This window comes from Rhinatrema bivittatum, chromosome 3 (assembly GCF_901001135.1).
Source record: "Rhinatrema bivittatum chromosome 3, aRhiBiv1.1, whole genome shotgun sequence".
NCBI classification, from domain to species: domain Eukaryota; kingdom Metazoa; phylum Chordata; class Amphibia; order Gymnophiona; family Rhinatrematidae; genus Rhinatrema; species Rhinatrema bivittatum.
The window spans coordinates 299,943,201-299,960,681 of NC_042617.1; positions in this window are offsets into that span (position 1 = coordinate 299,943,201).

The window sequence follows — 17,481 nt, forward strand, 5'->3', positions numbered from 1 at the left end:
TTTGTAACTTTCTTCCTTTTCAAGTTTATTGTAAACCGGCGCGATGTGCTCGCACGAACACCGGTATATTAAAAGCTGTTAAATAAATAAATAAATACATAAATACAGAATATTTTCTTGCCTTGCAATTAGAGAATTGTAGGGTCTATGTACTATCCTGCATTTAAAAGTGGCAGAATATGCATATCTGTCATTTTTAATGAATGTGGGCATTAAAGTTGAACAAGTCCCAAAGTACTAAGCTATTGAGAGGTGCAACGAGGCAGCATTCACATGACTGTGTTGAAGGGAATGGGGCAATCGTAACACTACTGAATTGGAGAACTTAGTTTTCCCTGTGTTAACCAGTCCAAGGTGAAAGGACAGATAAACCTGGAACATATTCTTCTGAAGTTTGAGAAGGCCTTCAGGCTGAGCCCCTTCAGCCTCAACTTCCTGAACAGGGAATCAGGTCTCGGGGCCCTGATACACTGACCTCCTGAAGATCAAGAAAAGCCTTTTGACCATGAATCCTCTACCCACTGAAGTTGTAAAATGGACTCCAGGCCATGAATCCCTCACCCCTCTGAAGTTTTCACAAAGCCTCCAGGCCATAAATCCCCATCCATTTAGCCTCAAATCCCACTCATCTCCCTAAAGTCCCTTGGAATTCTTTATCAGTTCCTGCTGGTGCAGATTTCTAAAAGACCTTGGGTGACTGTCAGAGGGTGAAGCTGCAATCAGTGGGTTTGACAGGGAGGATGAAGCTGTTATTATTGGGGGGAAGAGAATGATTGAGTGTATTAGGGTATGAGAGAGGGACATAGAAACAGAAATGATTGCAGAAAAGGACCAATGGCCCATCTAGCCTGCCCAGCAAGCTTCCCATGGTAGTATCTGCCGTGCCATGCAAGTTACCCCCATGTATCAGTCAGTTTTGCTTGATGTGATTTGCTTAAGGACTTGGCTGTAGAAGCAGTCCTGTGTTTTTTCCTAAATGTTTGAGCAACAGTACAGTAAAAATGTCATGGTTCATGTTGACTGTCCCTGAATCCAAATTTCTCTTTCCTTTCATCCCCCACCCCTCTCTTTGAAGCAGAGAGCAATGTTGCATAAGCATCAAGGCTTATTGGTTAAGAGTAGTAATCCCATGCTTCTATTAATGGTTGTAACCGCTGCACTGTGCTCATCAGTTCTGCAGACCATAAAAATCAGGACCCTTGATGGTTGCTGTCTAATCCAGTTCCCCTTTTCCCCTGCCGTTGAAGCAGAGAGCAATTTTGGAGTTGCATCAAAAGTATCAAGGTTTATTCGGCTAAGGGTAGTAACCGCCACCCAGCATGTTATCCCCATTCACACTTTCTTTGTTTCCTTTAGGACTTGGCCATACAAGCAGTCCTCCTGTACCTTTCCCTTATGTCCGTGTAACAGTATCCCAGACCATGGAAGTCGGGGCCCTCGGTTGTCATCTGAAATTCCTCTTATCCACCTGCCTTTTAAGTGGGGAGAAACGTGGGCAGATGATGTTCAGATAAGTGTTTCTGGTTTTATCCAGTAGCAGTTTCATTAAAAGCATCAAATAATATTTGTTAAGAGTAGTAATCTTCATGCCTTCTGTTAAGGGTAGTAAATGCTGTACTAGCAAGTTATCTCCTGCCTTTAGAGATACAGTGTTTATCCCGTGCTCCTTTGAATTCTTTGACTGTTTTCTTCTTCACCACTCTCCATGAAGAAATATTTCCTGATGTTGGTTCTGAGTCCCCGTCCCCCCCCCCCCCCCCCCCCCCCCCCACACCCTTGGAGTTTCATTTTGTGACTCCTAGTTCTATTGTTTTCTTTCTAATGGAAAAGGTTTGAAGTCCATACATCAGGGGGTACAGGAGGAAGAGCCCGGGAACGACGCTGGAGGTGCCGATAAAAAGGCACTTTCACTGCTCATCTGCCTTCATTTGAACAGCTAGAAGACTCTGCACCACTTCACTTGCCACATTGCTGGAACCCGGTATTGCTCTTGCCATCCTCCTGCCGACACTGACTTCTCCCCTGCTGTGATGTTATCAGGGGGTGCAGTAGGAAGAGCCAGGGAATGACGCCGGAGGTGCTGTGTGCCGAAGGGGCATGCCCCTTTGTTAGTTTCTTCAGGAACTGCCTGTGGGGTGGATTTATCAAAATGCGGTAAGTACCGCATGCGATAGCAAAAGGGGTGTGTTTTACGCTAATATAGCTAAGTGCCAGACCTGTTGTATTTCCTTCATTCAACCACCTGGGGACCATTGGAGAGAGAGAGAGAGAGAGAGAGAGAGAGAGAGAGAGAGAGAGAGAGAGAGAGAGAGAACGAGAACCTTACTATAATGCCTATGCCCTAGACAGGTATTTTAATCCCTATGGGAGGGCCACCTACTAACTCGGGGTGGGGATTAGGTATCAGCGTTGGGGGTTGGGGGCCACTTTCGCATTAGCAAATCTTCACTAGAGACCACTGTTCTTTCCGTAGGTCTCATGTGGAATGCGAAAGTGGCCCCCAACCCCCAACGCTGATACCTAATCCCCACCCCGAGTTAGTAGGTGGCCCTCCCATAGGGATTAAAATACCTGTCTAGGGCATAGGCACTATAGTAAGGCTCTCTCTCTCTCTCTCCTCTCTCTCTCCTCGCTCTCTCCTCTCCTCTCTCTCATCCTCTCTCTCTCTCTCTCTCTCTCTCTTCTCTCTCTCTCTCTCTCTCTCTCTCTCTCTCTCTCTCTCTCTCTCTCTCTCTCTCTCTCTCTCTCTCTCTCTCTCTCTCTCTCTCTCTCTCTCTCTGAGCCTGAAACAGGCTGTCTGGAACTATCGTGGAGCACAATGATTGAATTGCAAAAACCGGCAAATATCATGCACTGTGATGAAACACCCAAAGAATCATTGCACACTGGGAATGCGATGTTTCCCCACTGCACGAAAGAAGCCTCATTTGCATTGGTAACGCCCCCTAATGTGATATTGGAAAATGAGGCCCATAGGCTTTCAAAGTAATCCATTCCATGGTCTGATCACAGACTAATTGCTTGTAATCTAATTTTTGAACCTGTTATACCTGCCAATATCACGTCATTTTCCTATCGAAAAGCATTCAAAATGGAAGATATGGTTGATCTACTTCTGTTAGAAATAGAAAATCTCTCTTTTGAAAATTCTGATAGTGCCGTATCCTCCTGGAGTAAACTTGTAAATTCTGTGGCTGATAAAATAAGTCCACTAATAACTAAAACTAATTCAAGTAAAAAAAAATCCAAATCATGGTACACTCTGAACTTAGCTGAACTTAAAAAGAATCTTAGAAAAAATGTGGAGAAAGCACCAAAATAATGATACCCTCACTTCTTACAGAACATTATAATCCAAATATAGAATAGAAATTGACCAGGCAAAACGCACAGTCATATTACACTAAAAAAAATTCATGATGTTAAATATAACCCTCAAGCTCTTTTTTCTATTGTGCAAAGTTTAGTTTCTCTTCCAGTAAATTTATCTAAATCAGCTTCTGATTTAGCGCAAACCAAATGTGAGAACATGACAAAAATTTTAAAGAAAAAATTGTGAATTTAGTATCTTCTTTCCCAAATAATTACAGAAAATTACGTTACCTTTTGATGAAGAAAGATCATGGTCCACTTTCAAAACTGCTAGTACAATTGAAATTGTTTCCATTATAAAAAAACTAAAACCTGCAAATCATCCCTGGGATCCCATCTCACTGAAATATTTTAAACTTTGTGAAGATGTAATAGCGCCAGTTCTGACAAAAATAGGCAATCTTTCTCTTATTGAAGGGTCAGTACCTGCCCCCTTAAAATGTGCAATAATTAAACCAATCCTAAAGCAGAAAAGCACAGATATTTAGTTGTAATTAGTTATTGAGTTTTTCTTTCCCCCTCTGCTTATCACCTCCCAGTTACATCCCCCTGTTTTATTGTAACTTTCCGCTCCTTCTGGTTATGGTTAACGTTATAATGCTTCTGTTCCCTGTGAACCGATTTGATTTGATCTGTATCATGAAAGTCGGTATAGAAAAGCTATAAATAAATAAATAAATAAATCAATCAATATTTCTGATTTTATTAATCTTAGACCCATTTCCAACCTCCCTTTTCTCACAAAAATACTTGAAAAAGTCCATAAGCAATTAGCTGAGCATTTAGAAAATTATAACATTTTATATCCAACTCAATTTGGTTTTAGAAAATATTTTAATACGGAATCATTGCTTTTAGCATTATCTGATACGGTTTTACGAGGATTTGATAATGGTCTTTTATTCTTGTGCTTTTAGATTTAAAAGCTGCTTTTGATACTATTGATTTTCAAATTTTACTGCACAGACTGCATGAAATTGGTATAAATGGAAGTGTATATAAATGCTTTGAATCATTTCTTTCTGAGAGAACATACCAAGTTTATTTTCAAAATGTCTTTTCACAGAAAATAGATATTGATTCTGGAGTTCCCCAAGGGTCTGCATTATCAGCTACCCTTTTTAATATTTATCTTTTACTGCTCTGTAAATTATTATCTGGACGGTATTATTTATTATATTTACGCTGAAGATGTTCGGCTTTTAATCCCGATAAAAATTCTCTTGAGGACACACAGGGGCCGGATTTTAAAGGGTTACGTGCATAAGTTATGCGCAATAAACCCTCTTAAAAGGCCCCTGCGCGCCGCCGAGCCTATTTTGCATAGGCTCGGCGGCGCGCGCAAGTCCCGGGGCTTGCAAAAGGGGGCAGTCGGGGGCGTGGCCAGGGGGCACGGTTTCCGATCGGGGGCATGTTTGGGGACGTGTGGGCGGTCCGGGGGCCCGGGGGTCCGGGGGCGGTCCGGGGGCCCGTTCCCTCCAAGGCCGCTCCGATTTCGGAGCGGCCTCGGAGGGAACGGGCAGCGCGCGCAGGGCTCAGCGCGCGCAAGGTGCACAAATGTGCACCCCCTTGCTCGCGCCGACCCTGGATTTTATAAGATACGCGCGGCTACTTAGAACTGTCTTACAATCTCTGCTTTTTTCTACACTCGATTATTGTAATGCGCTTTTTCTTGGTCTTATATTAGACCTTTACAATTACTTCAGAATAGAGCAGCTCGAGTGTTATGTGGCGGAAAGAAATTTGATCATATAACCCCTACTCTTATGGAACTGCACTGGTTACCAATTAAGCAACGAATTGAATACAAGTCGCTATGTATTTTATTCAAATCCATAAACAACAAACAAACTGAATGGTTAAATGTATTATTAAATCCACATTAAATCCACATTAAGGAAGAGAGCCCTTTCCACGTCGGGACCTATGCAATGGAACTCCCTCCCTCCGGAGCTTTGACTAGAACAATGCCCAAACACCTTTAAGAAAAGACTAAAGACATGGTTGTTTAGCGAAGCCTATGCACAACTCGGATGACCTTTTGGAACATTTCAGGCAGCGTTGTTAGCTGAACCCCTTCACTAGCAAGCCGCTCTGAGGACAGTCAAGCCATCAAATGTTTTTCTTGCAATACTCTAGCCCAGTTATCTCCTTTTTTATCCCCATTTCGTTGGATCCAAGTTTTGCTCTCCCTGTTCAATGTAATGCATCCTTCTGCAAAGGTTATTGTTAGAATGTAAACCGAGGTGATTTGTAACTTGTTACATGAATATCGGTATATAAAAGTGCCAAATAAATAAATGCATTATTGCGCCTTTATACCCCACAAAGGAATTAGCTTTCTGTAAATAAATGCTTGTTATCAATTCCATCAATCAAAACCGCACACTTAGCAGAGGTCAGAGAATGGGCAATCTCAGTTGCAGGACCCAAATTATGGAATTCATTACCTGAAGAATTAAGACTACAAAAGGACTTTAATATATTTTAAAAACAACTGAAAACTTTATTATTTAAAAATGCATATGAGCTGACGGCAGAGTAAAAAAAAAAAAATCAATATGACTGTGAGAGCAATAATCCCTTATTCTGGCTGTTTTGTTGTGTTTAAAGCTATAACATCTGGCTTATGTGTTTTTATATTTTTTAATTATGTTTTATTTTAATTTATTGGTTTATTTTATTTCTTAAGTTTTAATCTATAATTTTACCATATTAGTTATAATTTTTGTGTTTTATTGAATTTTATTTTATTATGTAGCAAATAACATGTTTTATATTGATTAATTTTCAAAATTTGTTTTATTGTAATATTATAAAGGTTTTTATATAATTGTGTACACCGTTAAGATTGTTTCAGATTGATGGTATATAAAACAAATAAAATAAATACATAAATTACATCATTGAAACCTTTTAGGTATCTGAAGGTCTGTACATATCTCCCTTGCATCTCTCTCTTCCAGGGTATACATATTCAGATCCTTCAGCCTCTCCTCATAGGTCTTCTGATACAGACCCCACACTATTTTTGTCACCCTTCTCTGGACTGCCTCCAGTCTGTCTTTATCCTTTTTGAGATATGAGCTCCAGAACTAAACACAATACTCCAGGTGAGGTCTCACCAAGGATTGTACAAGGGTATCATTGCTTCCTTTTTCTTAACTGACTATTCCTCTCACTATGTTGCCCAGCTTTTTTCTGGCTTTAGCTATCACCTTGTCACATTGTTTCTCTATTTTCTGATTTCCAGACACTATCACTCCAAGATCCCTCTCCTGGTCCGTGCACATCAGTCTTTCACCCCATCACATACAGCTCTTTCAAATTACCACATCCAAGATGCATGGCTCTGCACTTCTTGGCATGAATTTCCACTGCCCAAATCTTCAACCACTCTTCCAGCTTTTTAAAATCAGTTTTCATTCTCTCTGCTCTTTCAGGCCTGTCCACTCTGTTGCAGATCTTAGTACCATCCACAAATAGACAAATTTTACCTTCTATCCTTCCACAATGTCGCTCACAAAGATATTGAACAGAACCAGTCCCAACACTGATCGGTATGGTACTCCGCTTAACATGGCTTTCTCTTTAGAGTAGGTTCCACTTATCATTACACACTGTCTCCTATAGTTCAACCAGTTTGTAATCCATGCCACCACCTTGGTGCTCACTCCCATGCTTCTCATTTTATTCATAAGTCTCCTATGCAGGACCGTATCAAAAGCTTTGCTGAAATCCAAGTAAATCACATCGAGTGCTCACCCTTGATCCAATTCTCTAGTCACCCAATCAAAAAAATCAATCAGATTTGGCTGACAGGACCTTTCCCAGGTGAATCCGTGCTGCCTCAGTTCCAGAAGTGAGTGTGTGTGCATGTGTATAGAAGAGGGAGAAAACTGAGTGTGTGTGTGTGTGGAGAGGGGGGGAAGAATGAGCCTGTGAGTGTGGGAGAATGAGCATGTATCTGCTTGATAGTGAAAATGTTAGTGTATTAATGTATGCGTTAGAGAAACTGCCTATGCATTTGTGGCCTCTTTCTCCCTCCCCCACACACACATACGAATCCATGATAATTTCTGAGTGACTGAAAATAAAAAATTCCCAGCTATGCTCGTTGCCCCTCTCATTAGGTTAGGGGCAGATTTGAAAAAAATACGCGAGCGCGTACTTTTGTTCGCGCACTAGGCGCGAACAAAAGTACGCTGGATTTTATAAGATACGCGCGTAGCCGCGCGTATCTTATAAAATCCGGGGTCGGCGCGCACAAGGGGGTGCACATTTGTGCAACCTGCGTGCACCGAGCCCAGCGCAAGCTGTATGTTCCCTCCGAGGCCGCTCCGATTTCAGCGCTGCCTCGGAGGGAACTTTTCTTCGCCCTCCCCCCACCTTCCCCTCCCTTCCCCTACCTAACCCACCCCCCCGGCCCTATCTAAACCCCCCCTTACCTTTGTCAGCAAAGTTACGCCTGCTGAAAGCAGGCGTAAACTTTGCGTGCGTCACCGACAGCCCCGCTCCGTCCTCCGGTCCCGGGGGCTGGTCCGGAGGCCTCGACCACGCCCCCGGGCCCACCCCCGAAACGCCGGGGCACGCCCCCGAAATGCTGCGTTGTTTCAGGAACGCCCCCGGACACGCCCCCTCCCGCCCCTTTTCGAAAGCCCCAGGACTTACGCGCATCCCGGGGCTTTACGCGCGCCGGCAGCCTATGCAAAATAGGCGCACCGGCGCGGCGGGCCTTTTAAAATCTGCCCCTTAGTAAATTAGGATTTTTCTACTTTTTTTTTTTATTTGCTTTTTCAAAATATCAAGACAGCAAAATGCTTGTCATTGAATCTGGGTATAATACAGAAATGGTAAAAAGAAAACAATTATTAAACAAACCATGATCCAGAGTACACTGAAATACGGAAGAATCGAGGAAAGTCAAGGTCAAGGAGAACAATATAGAACAAGGCAGTGAAAAAAAAAGAAAATAAAGAAAGGGAGGTCCAATTATTATCTAATTAACCGCAACTACTTGGCTAGTGTTACCTGGAGGCATATGAGAATCTAAAAAAACCTGAAATTGAGATGGTTCAAAGAAAATGTAACTAACATTATTGAACTTCAAAACACATTTGCAGGGATATCTAATAATAACCTGGGCACCTAGCTGTCGAAACTGTTGACTCATAAATAAAATTTCTTTTGATGTTATTGAGTTGTTCTAGATATATTGGGGTAAATCCAAATATTTTGACCATGATACAAAATATCTCTATTGTATAGAAAAAGTCTGAGTACAGAATCATGATCAGAGTAAAAAACAAAATTAACAAGGAGAGTCTGCAGATATTCAACCTGTCTCTCTACTGATGTCTCCAAAATAGCAGAGAGATCATTGACTGGAGCAGTCACAAGTAATATATCAGAAGAAATACTATCTTTTCTTTTCATTAGGTAAGAAATAAAGCTTAGAAATGGGTGGAATAGCATCAGCTGGAAAATGAAAAACATCTTGTATATACTTCTTAAATTGGTCTCTCGGAGATATTAATTTAATACTAGGAAAATTCAAACTCTTAGGTTTAAATATCTAAGAGAATTTTCCAAGTTCTCCAACCTCTTAGAGTTAATAAGTTCACCTTGAGCCAATCCATTTTGGATAGACTAGAACTGGTTCACCTTTTGATCCAGTTCTTCAATCTTAGAAGTATGAGCTGAGTTGAGTTGATCTATAGAGTGAATACGTTGCTGAGTGAGTATCCATCATTACAGAAGTTAAAGATGGAATAGATGTTCCAGAGAGAATGCATTCCAAACAGAGTCTAAGGTTATAACAGCTGGCATGACCAAAGTGGATTGAAGTATAGAGCTTACCACACCATCTCTGCAAGTGCCTGGATTAGCCAAATCATCTCTCCGAACAGGGGTGGAAACAAGGCTGTGATGGTCTGCTTCCAAAACTGAAGTATGATGTTCCAAATGTGGTGATGCACAAATTGCAGTGCCGCTTGCTTCAGAAAACGCAGGTCGGGCTAGAAAATCTGCCCCAGCAGTGACCAACTGTACAGACGTCTTCCGTCCAGTCAGAAAACCCTGGCCCGAAGCGATGAGATGTAAAGGTGAAGAGGGAGTTGTGGGAGTTCCGGGACTCAAAGATGTTTGCATGTCCAGGAATGTCGGTGTGTACTCGTCACCAGCATTCACAATGGACCCATCGCATGGAGCAACCGGATCAGTGGCGGTGAGGAAGCCTTCAATACTCGGCTGGATTAAGGAAGGTAAGGGGGAGCAGAAGAAGCCTCCCTCACCTGTCCTTTCCTCTTAGTATGCGGCATTACGCAAAGAGGCAAATGAAAGAAAATACAAGAGGGCTACAGAGCTTCAAACACAGCATCCTCTCCTCATTTTGACACTCCGGATATTTTAGCTTTAATGATAACATTAATATTGACAGATAAACGTTTTTTGTTGCTTGTAGACACTATGGAGGTAATTTTCAAAAAGCAACATATATAAAAATTACCATATATGAGTACAAGTGGCTAATACTCGCATAATAAGTATTTTATAAATTCTTCAAAAATATGCATATAATGGAGATTTTGCCCATACATGTATGTGCGTAAAAAGGAGTGATCTAGGTGTGTTCCAGGGTGGGCCCAATATTTATGCTATTTTAAAAGAAATGTGCATAGATTTTTGCAATTTACTCGTATAATTCTAAACTTGCTAATTATCTTGTGTAAGTGACATTAAATGAGGGGTAGATTTTAAAAGAAGCGCGATCAGCCTACTTTTGCTTGCGCATCAGACTCAAGCAAAAGTACGCTGGATTTTAGTAGATACGCGCGGAGCCGCGCGTATCCACTAAAATCCTGGATCGGCGCGCGCAAGGCTATCGATTTTGTATAGCCTGCGCGCGCCGAGCCGCGCTGCCTCCCCCCGTTCCCTCCAAGGCCGCTCCGAAATCGGAGCGGCCTCGGAGGGAACTTTCCTTTGCCCTCCCCTCACCTTACCCTCCCTTCCCCTACCTAACCCACCCACCCGGCCCTGTCTACACCCCCCCCTTACCTTTGTCGGGGGATTTACGCCTCCCGGAGGGAGACGTAAATCCCCGCGCGCCTGCGGGCCTGCTGCGCGCCGGGCCGCGACCTGGGGGCGGGTACGGAGGGCGCGGCCACGCCCCCGGGCCGTAGCCACGCCCCGTACCCGCCCCCAAAACGAAGGCCGACACGCCCCCGAAACGCCGCGTCGACCGGGCCCGCCCCCCGACACGCCCCCCTCCGAAAACCCCGGGACGTACGCGAGTCCCGGGGTCTGCGCGCGCCGGTAGGCCTATGTAAATAGGCTTACCGGCGCGCAGGGCCCGGCTCGCCTAAATCCGCCCGGTTTTGGGCGGATTTAGGCGAGCAGGGCGCTGAAAATCCGCCCCTGAGTGTTTTATGTGCTATTGGCTAGGCAGCAGGTCTGAGTGAATGGGGGTGGGGGGTGGGCATTCAGGCTGAAGAGCCAGGAATGACTTGATGCCCTGTAGAAGGACTGTGTGACCTGGTGGAATAATTGGTAAAACTGGTAATATCAATTACATGTGTATATTTTAAAAATATACCAAATTATGTGCAAAATCATTTTTTATGCAACTAAGCCTAATTTAATTCCATGCATACAATGGGGCAGATTTTTAAAGGAGCGATTTTATAACATGCGCGCGCTGCTGCACGCATGTTATAAAATCCGGAGGCGCGCAAGGGGGGGCACACTTGTGCACCTTGCATGTGCTGAGCCCTAGGGGAGGCCCAATGCCTTTCCCCATTCCCTCCAAGGCCGCTCCGAAATCAGAGCGGCCTCGGAGGGATCTTTCCTTTCACTCCCCCCCACCTTCCCCCACCTTCCCCTCCCTTCCCCTATCTAACCCACTCCCAGCCCTACCTAAATCCCCCCTACCTTTGTTGTCTAAGTTACGCCTGCACAGACCGCCGCCCCAGCTTGGCCCCGCCCCCTTTTCAAAGCCCCGGGACATACGCGCGTCCCGGAGCTTGCACGCACCACCTAGCCTATGCAAAATAGGCTCGGCACACGCAGGGGGGGGGGGTTTTAAAGGCTTACGCGCGTATATTATGTGCATAACCCTTTGAAAATCTATCGCAATATGCGTGTGTACATTTTTAAAATAGGTAGGGAAAGTATGCGCATTCAATGCATTAAATTCTTGCTTTCGGTGCTTTGTGGGGCGGATTTTTAATGCCCTACGCGCGTAAATCCGGGCGGATTTATGCACGCAGGGCCCTTGCACACCGGCGCGCCTATTTTGCATAGGCCACCGGCGCGCAAGTCCCGGAGTTTTTTAAACGGGCGGGAGGGGGCGTGTCGGGGCATGGCCGAACGACGCAGCATTTCGGGGGTGTGACGCGGCGTTTTGGGGGCGGCAACGCGGGCGTGGTTTCGGCCCGGGGGCGTTCCGGGGGTGTGGCCGCGGCCTCCGGACCAGCCCCCGGGACCGGAACACGGACGGGGCAGCCGGCCAACGCGCGCAGATTTACGTCTGCTTTTCGCAGGCGTAAATCGTGCAATAAAGGTAAGGAGGGGGGGGTTTAGATAGGGCCGGGGGGGGGGGGTGGGTTAGGTAGGGGAAGGGAGGGGAAGGTGGGGGGAGGGCGAAGGAAAGTTCCCTCCGAGGCCGCTCCAAAATCGGAGCGGCCTCAGAGGGAACAAGCAGCGAGCGCTGGGCTCGGCGCGCGCAGGTTGCACAAATGTGCACCCCCTTGCGCGCGCCGACCCCAGATTTTATAAGATACGCGCGGCTACGTGCGTATCTTATAAAATCCAGCATACAAAAGTACGCAATTGAGCAATTTTTTAAAATCTACCCGTTAATGTATTTGTATTTAATGGGGGTAGTGATACACATTTAATAATGCTCAGGTATCTAATACTCGCAGGCTATAAAATAATATTGTAAAACTGCACATGGCCATATACGCACATTAATGCCACCATGTGCAATTGTTTGAAAGTTATCCTCCCTAGTTGTTAATAGGTCGGCTAAAAGAATTTGAGTCATGAAGATATTCATTAGATATGAAGTGTTTTTTCTGCACTGACACACAACAACATAGTTATGGTTGAAAACAAATGCCATCCTAAAATCGTTATAATGCAACCTCTAATTCCTGACTCATTTTGAAGGGATCTGATAAAGGAAGCATAGCTGTCAGAAGCTGGTCACAAATATATTGAGTCCAGTGCAAAGGTCTCACCTACAATGTATTTGTTGACCTTTATTCCTGCATAGATACAGAAATATTGATGACAGGTTAAAACCTCCATGCTTTTCTTGTCCTTCCACTGACCTGATTATCTAGTAGCTTGCTGAATGTCTAAACCCTACCCCTCTGGAATATAGTGGCTCTCCCGCTTACGGTGGCTAAGTTGGCAATTATGTACAATAGGGTTTCAGATGTTTCCAGTAGTCATTAAATTGAATAGTATCCCAGAGTGAGGGCCAGAAAAAGAATTCTTCCTGCTGGGTCTCCTGAAAGGAAAAGGGCTTGGAACCCACCCAGTCCGTCCCTCAGGGTAGAAGGGGAATGCAGAACTCAGAAATAGTAATAAGGTAAGATTACAGCCATTAGAGCTCAAAATCAAAATTTTAAAATTTATTTTCATTTCCAACAGTTGTATATTATTATTATGATTATTATTGAGTAGTTGTAAACAGAACACCACAAGTATGATGCTAAATAAATACTTCAAAACTTTTTCCTTTCCTTTTTAGAGAGTCTTAAATATCAAAACCAGTTCAGCCTAACTGCTTATGAAATAAGTATACTTGAAAGTTTGGTAACTGATTGTGGTTTAGAATTTGATGCCAATAGTCAGCGCTTTTAAATAATTTTGTTTGAACTTCTTTTCCACAGATGTTCCTGTGTTGGCTGTTAAGGATGGCAGGTAAATGGAGATTATTATTTTGTTAATATGTCTCTGTATTTCTTTCCTTATTCTGTTGTGTTCCTTTTTCTCTCTTTTTCTTTTATCTCTCTATGTAAGTCTTGTGTTGCAGCACTATATCTAGTTAGACCTTTTCATTTTCTTTTCTGTGTTTCGGTGTGTGTGCACACACAGGGGTAGATTTTCAAATCTACGAGCGCGCGTACTTTTGTTCGTGCACCAGGCATTTGTGCACCTTGCGCGCGCCGAGCCCTGCGCGCACTGCCCGTTCCCTCCGGGAACTGCCTCCGGGCAGTAGCAACTTACGCTTGCCGGTGCGGCAGGCCCCGACACAGGCCGCTGTGTCGGGGCACTCGGCCACGCCCCCGAAACGCCCCCAAGCTGGAAACACGCTTCCGGACATGCCACGAAAACGCCGCGTCACTCCCGACACGCCCCCTCGACACGCCCCCCCCAGGCAAGCTCCGGGAGTTACGCGCGTCCCGGGGCTTGCGTGCGCCGCTGAGCCTATGCAAAATAGGCTCGGCGCTCGCAGGGGGTTTTTAAAAGGGTTACGCGCGTACCTTATGCCCTTTTAAAATCCAGCCATTAGCTATTATCAGATAGTAGCGTGTTCTATTCTCTGCCAAACTTGGTGTTGCAGGTGGCTAAAGTTTATGGCTAGTACATCTGCCGGACTCTGCGGAGGTTCTTGCTTTCATTTTCTGGCCTCCTGAAGCTTTTGAGGGTGCAGTCTTTATCAGAGATGATCTTCTTCTCCTGAAAAAAGGCTCCTTATTCTTTAAATAAAACAATAATGTGTATCTGCCTAGGCTGCACCTGCAATTCCAAAGGTATGCTAATATCTTGCTCAGTGTAGTCTCTGACAGCTAGTTGAACTTTCTTTATCTTTGTGAAAAAAATAAAGATAACTGGTATTCTCTAGCTAAAATGTCACAGAGGCTGGATATAGTGATATCAAATAAATTTAAAATCTCTCGTTTCTTTCTCTCACTCTCTCTCTATGTTTGGAGAAGTGTATACTCTTGCAAATGTAAATGAATGTTTTCCCATTGATAGCAGGGATGAATTAGCCATGCTGTCATGGGAGCTGTCCTTCAGGTCCCGGGAGGCGGAGCTTCCCCAAGCAGAGGTTAGAGTCTTGTCCTCTGCGGCTGCGCGTGAGTTCCCGCGCAGGAAAAACAGAATCTCCTCAGTCTGTTTTTTCCGCAAATGGGATCGCACGCGGAGCTTCCTTTCTCCTCAGTGTTTTTTGTTTTGAAGAGAAAACATGTCTAAAAACCAGATCAGACCATTGGGGTTCAAACCCTGTAATTGTGGAAAAAGCATGTCCATTACTGATGGACATGATGTATGCTACCGTTGCCTGAGAACCGACCACAACCAAGGCGAGTGTACACATTGTGGACGCATGTCACCGAGGGCCTAAAGGCAACGGACCCAGAAAATCGAAAGCTTAAAAACCGGCGGGGGGAGGCTCGTATGCCCCCTCCATCAGAGGCACACTCATCGCCGGGGCCCATCAAACAACATGCCCCACCGACGAAGAGAGCGGCTTCAGTGGAACCCAGACTCTCCAGGCCAGGAGAGGAGGTAAGATACTCAGGTAAATTAAAAAAGACCCATGAGAAGGGATCAAAAATGGGGCGGGAGTTGCACCCGACACCCTCGGCGCAGGGCGGAGATAATACAGCTCACTTGCTGATGCTGAGGCCTTCCACTACGAAATCGTCGAGTTTAGTGTCGAAAGTACTAGCAGCGACGCCAAAACCGATGCACCGCCAGCCAAAACTGGTGCATCCGGCGCCGAAACCAGCACCAACCTCCGAAGCCGGCGCATCTACCACCGAAGTCAGCGCACTCACCGTCGATGACAGCCCAGTCAGCGCTGAAGCCGATGTACTCCACAAAGTCAACGCATAGAGAACCTAGGTCGACGCACTCGGTGCAAAAGAGGAAACGCTGAAAACACTCCTGGACGCGCTCAACGACTGTACAAGGCTCTCCACTTTCACAGTCTCAACATCCAGCATCATCTTGGTCACAAAACACTTCTACCACTCTGAAGGGTCAGACTTTGTCACTGGAGCCTCACGCCAAACAGAGGAGGAAACACAATACTACCCAAGCTGTCCGCCGACACCACCATACTGATCGTAACAAGCGTAATGATGAAACTGCAAGCAGACTAAGTGGACTAGCTAGCCCACATCTCTCACACTGCTCCAGTTCATCAAGTACTAAAATAACTGTGAGAACCAGTTCTTCTTCTGAAGCAGAGTGGGAACATGTACCCTCCTCTTCTGCATCCTCACGGAGTCTTTCTGAAAGATCATCCATATCTCGACCACGTCCCATACAATACCATCCTCCAGACCTTGATCCAAAGGGGAAGAAAGTCACGGGACGTGACAGGCTGAACGACAAACATCAGGTAAACCTCGAGTCGGACACACTGGGCCTCCAATGCCACCACAGACACAAAAAGCATTTTCTCAGCTGTCCAAAGCACTATCCGGATTATATGAAACCCTTCAGTCAACATTCTCTTTACCTCATGCATCTTCCTTAAGTTCTCCAGGAACACCACAACCCATGAGGGAACCATCTCCAGACCCCACAAGGTCTCCTCATTCAGTTCAGACTCCTTCACCGACTTATGAACCCAATTCACCCCAGGATATGGATTCGCCTCACTCCTCACCAAATTCCTCCACCGGGTACCCATTTGACCCTCCAGAACAACCACAGGAGCCGTACTCACCACTTGAGGACTTATCCTATCCCGGGTTCTTGGACAAGATGGGAGCGATACTACACTTAGAAATTCAGAAACTCCCTGATCCCAGAACTGAGACTTTGGGTCTCTTAAAAATGTTTGATGTTCCCGGCGAACCGTCACTTCCTCCTCATGAAGTACTTGACAAAGTATTGAAAAATCCTGGAAAACTCCTTTTTTACTACCAGCAGTTGCCAGGAAAACTGATTTAAAGTTTAAAATGTGAAAATCCCCCTGTTATTGTTCAACAAAATTACTGCACATGTCCATAGTAGTAGAGTCTGCTATGCAACGTGCTAAGAAGTCGAAACTACATGCATCTGCCCCGCCTGGTCGTGACAACCGTTGCTTAGATGAATTTGCTAGAAAGGCATATCAGAACGCCATGCTCACTAGTCGCATACAGCACCATCAATTTTACATGATGCAATACCTATATGAATGCATTCAAGCAACCAAAGGCATGCTCGTGTCCACGGCAGACTCCAATCCACAGCCTCTTCAGGACATGGAAGAGGGTGCTAGACATTTGCTTCGATCCATTTACAAAGGGTTGAAACCTCTTCCAGAGCCTCAGCTAGGGCGATTGCAGTCCGACGTATGGCGTGGTTCCGAGCCAGCTCCATACGGGAAGATCTACATGATAAACTAGCCAACCTACCATGTATGGGCGACAACCTTTTTGGAGACCGTTTTCAAGAGGCAGTGACAAAGCTAAAAGATCAAGCGGTAGCAGTACAATCTCTGACCGGCCCCACTCACTACTCGACCTTCGGCGTTATTTTGGATCCTCATGCCGTTAACAATACTCACGCTGACCATACCGGTCTTATCAATCTTACAGACCTACAACTTACCAGCCGTATCAATGGCCTCAACAACAACCATTAAACAGAAGAGGTAAACCTAGAACTCAACGGCCACAAGGCCAGCAGTCAGCACCAGCAGCAAAAACCATGCATTCTTTTTAAAAACTCTGCCGCCACCACCACATCAAGCGCCCCCGGGAAGGATCACAGCTTGCTTTCAGGCATGGGGGGGAGATAATATCAGATCGCTGGGTTCTGGACATTGTGAAACAGGGCTACCAGCTCCAATTCACAACCAGACTCTCGCTTCCTCACCCATCTGTTCAAACAGTAAGGATGTCTCATCCCCAACTCGAACAAGAGATTCTATCACTCAAACATCAAGGAGCAATCCATCCTGTTTCCCAGGAAGCCCAGAACAAAGGCTTCTTTCATTATATTTCCTCTTTCCCATGAAATCCAGTGGCCTTCAACCATGCTAACAATTTCTTTCTTAGATTGCAGGGTACAATGGTCTTTCCCGGAGGTACCGGGTGTGTAGCTGACAGAATAACTCTCTTCGTGTCAATGATATGCTGGGGGTTCATC